The 7,993-nt window shown below is 48.3% G+C and overlaps 1 non-coding gene across 1 annotated transcript; it reads right to left on the reverse strand.

Moving 5' to 3' along the window:
• Positions 1–7,686: 7,686 nt before the first annotated feature.
• On the reverse strand, positions 7,687–7,790 carry LOC119978665. Its single transcript, XR_005463531.1, has one exon. It is a non-coding gene; the product is annotated as a U6 spliceosomal RNA (small nuclear RNA).
• Positions 7,791–7,993: the final 203 nt, after the last annotated feature.

Raw genomic sequence — 7,993 nt, forward strand, 5'->3', positions numbered from 1 at the left:
CCACCTCCCCTCTCCCTCCCTAAACCTTCCCCACTCCCCCGTCCCGCCCGTGCTTCCCCACTCCCCCCTCCCTCCCCCACTCCCTCCTCCCACCCTTCCTTCCCCACTCCCCCTTCCCTCCCTTCCCCACTCTCCCTTCCCTCCCTTCCCCACTCCCTTCCCTTCCCCACTCCTCCCATCCCCACTCCCCTCCCTTCCCCACCCTCCTCCCAAGCTCAACTGGCTGACAATTATTTTGCATGGGTGAACAGCAACAGCGTGACTTGGGTCAGGCCGTCGGACTTCGGCCCATCCGGCCGAAGATAGGCAGGGCATGTGTGAGCGCCTTGTTTGCCCTCTCAGCGGATTCTCCGGTGTGCGCGGTGCCAACCCCGATGAAGCCGTTCCCACTGGTTGGGAGAATGGCGGGATGGCGTCGGACCGGCATCGCGCGGAAAAATGGCATGACCATCGATTCTCTTGGACGGCGCGGCATGGGAGAATCGCCCCCGTAATCTAACTCCATATACCCAAATTTGCTCCATGACCCTTAATAGGGGCTGGTTTAGCACAGTGGGCTAAACAGCTGGCTTGTAATGTAGAACAAGGCCAGCAGCGTGGGTTCAATTCCTGTACTGGCCTCCCCAAACAGGGGCCAGAATGTGGCGACTAAGGGCTTTTCACAGTAACTTCATTGAAGCCTACTTGTGACAATAAGCAATTATTATTAATAACTTTGGTTCACAAAAATCTAACAATTTCAGTTTTAAAATTCACTGACCCAAAATTAAACAAATGCCTTATGCAGAGATGAGTTCCAAACTTCTACCACCCTTTGTGTGTAAAAGCATTTCCAACTTCAATCCTGAAAGACCTGGCTGTAGTTGCTAGACTATATAATAATAATCTTTATTAGTGTCACAAGTAAACTGACATTAACACTGCAATGAAGTTACTGTGAAAATCCCTGAGTTGCTACACTACTGCACCTGTTTGGGTACACAGAGGGAGAATTCAGAATGTCCACATTACCTAACAGCACCTCTTTTGGGACTTGTGGGAGGAAACCAGAGCACCAGAGGAAACCCACACAGGCACGGGGAGAACGTGCAGACTCCGCACGGGCAGTGAACCAACCTGGGAATCGAACCCGGGCCCCTGGCGCTGTGAAGTAACAGTGTTAACCACTATGCTACTGTGCCACCCACAATTCCCTAGCCCTTGATTCCCTAACCATCAGAAATTGTTTCTCTATATCTACCCATTAGTTCACTTTGGTATCTTGCAAACTTTGATCAAATCACACCTTAACTGTCTAAATTTCAGAGAATACAACCACAATTTGTCTAACCCCTACATGTAATTTAACCCTCTAAGTCCAGGTTTCATTCCAGTAAATCTATCCTGCACTCCCTTCAAGGCCAATATATCTTTCCTTAGGTTTGGTGTCCAGAACTCCAAGCTGTTTGTGACGCTAAAACATAACTTTTACACCTTTGCATTTAATCCTCTAGATATAATCTTCCAGAAATAGGGGCCAGCATTTCAGTTATAATTTTAGTTGTTTTCTGTACCAGTCCATGAAATTTTGTGATTGATGTACACAAACCTTGGGTGACACGCTGGCGCAGGGGTTAGCACTGCAGCTTCACAGCGCTGAGGACCAGGTTCACCCTGGCTCCGGGTCACTGTTGTGTGACGCTTGCACATTCTCCCCATGTCTGCGTGGGGCTCAGCCCCACAAACCCAAAGATGTGCAGGGTAGGTAAACTGGCCATGCTAAATTGTCCCTTAATTGGAAAAAAAAAATTGGGTACTCTAAATTTATATTAAAAAAAAGATTTACTTAAACCTCTATGTTTTTTTTGGCTCTCTGCTGTTTCTAACCTTTCACAATTTAGAAAGTGCTCTGACCTATCCTTTTTTGATCCAAAGTAGATGACCTCAAACTTGCCTGCACTGAAATCTGTTTACCGCAGTTCACTAAATCTATCAATATCTTTTATAATTGTGTGTTTTCATAGAATTTACAGTGCAGAAGGAGGTCATTTGACCCATCGAGTCTGCACTGGCTCTTGGAGAGAGCACCCTACCCAAGGTCAACACCTCCACCCTATCCCCATAACCCAGTAAGCCCACCCAACACTAAGGGCAATTTTGGACACTAAGGGCAATTTACCATGGCCAATCCACCTAACCTGCACATCTTTGGACTATATACTGATTACAATGTTACCTAACTTGCACAACAAAAATCCACATGGTTCACGTTTAGTCACATCTTGCAAGTTAGAGTACTTTCTCATTATCCCTACTCAGTCTCCTATCTCTTGGCCAATTTCCTAACTGGGTTAATTTTTCCAGCAGGACTTCCAATGCAGAATTTGAGGTGTGTGATGGTGGGGTCTCTCTGGCCCAAAGTTTAGAAAGGGCGTTGGCAGTACCTCCAAGCCCAGTACCTGTAAAATGAAGTGTGCAACATGATGGCAAAAGTCAGATGTGCTTCTTCGGCAGCTGCCTGTGGGTTACTTTGTGGTTCGGTATTTCCGTACATGTTATTTGTAGCTGGGGAACTCGGGTACTTTTGGACAGGGCAGACAATGGAACATTTGAGTCAATGATGGTGTGTGGACAGGATAGAATTAAGAAACAACATAGGATGCAAGATCCTGGTGAGAGATGTCTATCGACCTTCTGACAGCAGTGATGTAGAGGAGCAATGCACAAGAACTGGTCAGAGGAGCTTTTAAGCAAAGAGACAAAGCAAGTATTATGAGAAAACTTCATTTTCACAAAGACTAAGATGCAAATGAGCTCAGGTAGTAAAAATGTTTCAGGTGTATCCAGGACAGTTTTATGTTTTAGTTATTAAGAAACCAGTATTAATTAACAACCTGACAGTGAAGGAGCACCTTCCAAACAACTTACAACTATATAGCATTGTAAACATAGTAAAATGTCCCAAAGCACTTCACTATCAAACAAAATCTGATCACAACATCATAGGCCTTCACATTAAGTTCAAGGTGGTTTTGGCTTAATTAGGCTGGCTTTGCTGATGCAGGTTAAGTATTAAACTGGGACAAACTGTTAACAAACAAATCTACAAAAAAAAAATTTTTTTGGTCTCTCCATTTCTCATCTACATGCTTCTCTTGGTGGCTTTATCCAAAAAAACACATCAGATTTTCCATGTTTACCATGACACCCATCACAACTCACCACCACCTCTCATGGTTCCGCCACTGTATCTAAATTGTCAGACTATTCATCTGACATTCAGTGCGGAATGAATAAAAATTCCTTCCAGTTAAATATTGGGAAGAGCAAAGCTGTCGTCTTTGGTTCCCATCTCAAACTCTGTCCCATAGCCAACGATTCAATCCCATTTTCTAGAGTGCCTCGAGTAAACCAGACTGTTCGCAACCTCATCATTCTGTTGATCCCAAAGTGAGCGTCTAACCCCATATCCTCCCCATTGCAAAGACTCCTTATAGTTCCACCTTGATAATATCGTCTGTATCCACTCCTGTCTCTGCCTACCTGCTACTGTTCTCCTCCCTTGACTATTCCAATGCTCTCTTGGGTCAGTCTTCCATCTTCTGCTGTACGGAAAATATGTGCTCACCCAAACCACACCCTAAATTGCTGCACATTCTAATACCACCTTCACCTGGTGCTGGTTTAGCACAGGGCTAAATCGCTGGGTTTGAAAGCAGACCAAGGTTCAATTCCCGTACCAGCCTCCCTGAACAGGTGCTGGAATGTGGCAACTAGGGGTTTTTCACAGGAACTTCATTCGAAGCTTACTTGTGACAATAAGCAATTTTCATTTCATTTCGTCTCCCACCATACTCACTGACTTATAATTTCTCCCAATCTGGCAACACCTCAATTTAGAAAGAAAATATCAGGTTTTGTCCCAATCCCTCCATGGCCTTGTCGCTTCACATTCCTGCAACCTCCTCCAGCCTACAACCTCTCTGCAGTTTGAGAAGCATCTTGATTAGACCACCAGTCTTGACATTCGCTCTTTAAACTTCTCCTCCTCTATGACCAAGCCTTTGGTTAGCTGTCCGAAGATCTCGTTGTGGCTGCGTGTCAACTGTTGTTTGATCAACTTCCTCTGAAGCGCCTGGGGTGTTTAATCACGTTTTTAAAAAGGTGCTGTGGAAATGCAAGTTGTTGTTGCATTTAGATATTCAGCTGAGGCCAAAGGGCAATGACCTGCTCTAGGGAACCGGTGGTCAGTGGCCGGAATCAGCCCCGGCCCTCCTTCGCTTCGACACAGGGCCGGGCAGACCCAGAGCCCAGCCTCCCCCCTGTTACCTTCCACCTGCCGCAGCTCCTCGGTCACCAGCTGCAGGAGGGTGAGGTCGGCGGACGCGAAGCCGGAATCCAGCGAGTTCCCCTCGGTGCTGCCCTGCAGCTTCAGGCACAGGAGGCGAGTCACCTCCATTCCGGCCTCAGCAGCTCCCAATAGCGGGCTCTCCGGTACCTGGCTAGAAGAGAGCGGCCGAGCCCGGCCCACATCCGCTCCTTCAGCGGAGAGTAACCAGGCAACCGGTAACCTAGCAACAGAATAACCTGGTAACCGGTAACTTGGCAACAGGATAACCTGGCACCTGGGTAACCTCGCCACAGGATAACCTGGCACCTGGATAACCTAGCAATCAGCAATTTAGCAACAGGATGATCTGGTAACTGGCAACCTGCCAACAGGATAACCCAGCACTTGGGTAACCTGGCAACCAGTAACTTAGCAACACGATACCTGGGGCGATACCCGCGGGGTCGGAGAATCGCCCGGGGCCGGCGTAAATCCCGCCCCCGCCGTGGCCGGAATTCTCCGCCACCCAGGAATCTGTGGGAGCGGGAATCACGCCCCGCCGATCGGCGTGTCCCACGCGCCAATCGACGGGCCCCCTGCGGTGATTCTCCGGCCTGCGACGGGCCGAAGTTCCGCCGCTGTCAGGCCTCTCCCGCCGACGTAGTTTCAACAACCTCTGTGCCGGCAGGATTGGCGGCGCGAGCGGGCCCCCGGGGTCCTGGGGGGGGGAGGGCGGGGCGCGGGGCGATCGGACCCCGGGGGGTGCCCCCACGGTGGCCTTATCCGCGATCGGGGCCCACCAATCGTCGGCCAGTCCAGTGCTGTGGGGGCACTCTTTTTCGTCCGCTGCCGCCATGGCCTCCACCATGGCGGAGGCAGAAGAGACCCCCTCCACCGCGCATGTGCCGGTGGTGACATCAGCGGCCGCTGATGCTCCGGCACATGCACGGACTCACGCTGACTGGTGAAGGCCTTTTGGCCAGCCCCGACGCCGATTGGCGTAGCGCCAAAGGCCGTTGGCGCCAGTTTGGCGCCAGTCGGCGGAGCGGGAGCCACTCCGGCGCGGGCCAAGCCCCTAAAGGTGCGGATTCTTCGCACCTTTGGGGAGGCCCGACGCCAGAGTGGTTGGCACCACTCCGCTACGCCGGGACCCCCCGCCCCGCTGGGTAGGGGAGAATTTCGCCCCTGGTAACCAGAAACTTGGAAACAGTTTAACATCACACCTGGGTAACCTAGCAACCTGCTAACCAGTCAACAGGACAACCTGACAATAAGTAACTTAGCAACATGATAACCCTTATCAATAACTTGGCAACCAGGTAAGATGACAGCATTTGACCTAGTGTGGCATCAAGTGATAGAAAATATGGAGTCAGTGGGAATCAGGGGAAAACTCATCACTGCCATACCTGGCACAAAGGAAGACAGTTGTGGTTGTTTGAGGTCAAGCATCTCAGTTCCTAACATCACTGCCAGAGTTCCTCAGGGTAGTATCCTAGACCAACCACCTTTAGCTGCTGCATCAAAGACCTTCCCTCCATCATAATAATAATTTTTCTTGTCACAAGTAGGCTTACATTAAATTGCAATAAAGTTATTGTGAAAAGCCCCTAGTCGCCACATTCCGGCGCCTGTTCGGGTACACAGAGGGAGAATTGTGAATTACCCAACAGCACGTCCAAATTACCCAACAGTACGTTTTTCGGGACTAGTGGGAGAAAACCGGAGCACCCGGAGGAAACCCATGCAGACACGGGGATAACGTGCAGACTCTGCACAGATGGTGACCAGTTGAGAATCGAACATGGGACCCTGGTGCTGTGAACCCATAGTGCTAACCACTATGCTATCATAAGGACAGAAGTAGGGACGTTCGCTGATCATAGCACAATGTGCAGAACCATTTGTGACTCCTCAGAAGCAGTCCATGTCCAAATGCAACCGGTCCTAGACATTATCTGTGCTTGCCTAACCCTGTGGCAAGGAACATTCGCACCACACAAGTGCCATTCAATGACCATCTCCAACAAGAGAGAATCTAGCCATCGGCCCTTGACATTAAATGGCAATACCATCATTGAAACCTCTACTATCAACATCTTGGAGGTTGTTATTGATCAGCAACTGAGCTGGGCCACCATATAAATATGGTAGCGACAAGAGCAGGTCAGAAGCTAGGAATTCTGGGAGAGTAACTCACTTCCTGAATCCCAAAGCCTGTCTCCCATTTACAAGGCACAAGTAAGTAGTGTGATGGAATACTCTCCACTTATCTGGATGAATGCAGATCTAACAACACTCAAGGTTCGACAGCATGCAGACAAACCATCTCATTTGATTGGCACCCCACCCACAAACAGGCACTCCTTCTACCACCATCCCATCAGTTAATTTTTAAAAATATCTGATTACTACCTGAGACATGAGCAAATTGGCATAGGGTAAATAAGATCAGAGAGTTGAATGCATAGCTCAAAGATAGGTATTTGAGAAATGGGTTTTGAATCACGGAGCACTAGCACCATTACTGGGGAAAAAGGGAACTCGATCATTGGGTGGGCCTTCATCTGAATCAAGCTGGGACCAGGGTTATAATGAATCATACAATTAGGTCTGTAGAGATAGCTTTAACCTAAATACTGGGGAGGATTAATATGAGAGGATGTCTTGGAAAGTTAAAGGGAGAGGACAAAGCAATAACGTCGGATAATGATAACCAGAGTATGACAAGAAGAAACAGAATGTACAAACATAAGTGTATATCAACAATTAAGGTAAGAAAGGGGCAGCATGGTGGCATAGTGGCTAGCACTGTTGCCTCACGGCGCCGAGGTCCAAGGTTCGATCCCGGCTCTGGGTCACTGTCCATGTGAAGTTTGCACATTCTCCCTGTGTTTGCGTGGGTTTCGCCCCCCGCAACCCAAAGATGTGCAGGGTAGGTGGATTGGCCACGCTAAATTGCCCCTTAATTGGAAAAAATGAATTGGGTACTCTAAATTTAAAGAAAAAAACCCAATTAAGGTAAGAATAAGCAAAGATGGTGAAAAGATAGACGGCGGGATTTACTGTCTGTTCACATCAGCAGGAAATTCTGGTGCCATGCCGACGCAAGGTTTTCCAGGTGACAAGGGGTGCTGTCATTGTCGGGGCCAGTAGCTCCCGCTGGCGGGCTGCCTCCACCGCTGAAAAACACGCGGCAGGTTGGTCGGTAAATCACTCTTTATCTGAATGCTCACAGCATTTGTTGCAAGATGGACCAATAGCTGTCACAGATAAAACTAACTGAGTATGATATAACAATCATTACAGAGATGTGGTTGCAATGTAGCCATGGCTAGGGCCTGAATATTCAAGGGTATTTGACATTTCAGAAGGAAAGGAAGAAAGGTAATCTCTCCGTCAATGTCAGCAAAATTTTGGTGCCATGCTAATCTTCGTTGTATTGTTGCAATTTTAGTATATGTGCTGCCGAAGCAAGCACCAAGATCAGCAAAACTGAGGAGCTTTAAATTCCTAGGTGTAAATATCACCAACAATCTGTCCCAGTCCATCCTCGTTGATGCTACAATCAAGAAAGCACAACAGCGCCTATACTTCCTCATGAAATTAAGGAACTTTGGCATGTCCACATGACTCTTACCAATTTTTATAGATGCACCATAGAAAGCATCCTATCTGTCTTCA

The sequence above is a fragment of the Scyliorhinus canicula genome, chromosome 1 (assembly GCF_902713615.1).
Source record: "Scyliorhinus canicula chromosome 1, sScyCan1.1, whole genome shotgun sequence".
Lineage (NCBI taxonomy): Eukaryota > Metazoa > Chordata > Chondrichthyes > Carcharhiniformes > Scyliorhinidae > Scyliorhinus > Scyliorhinus canicula.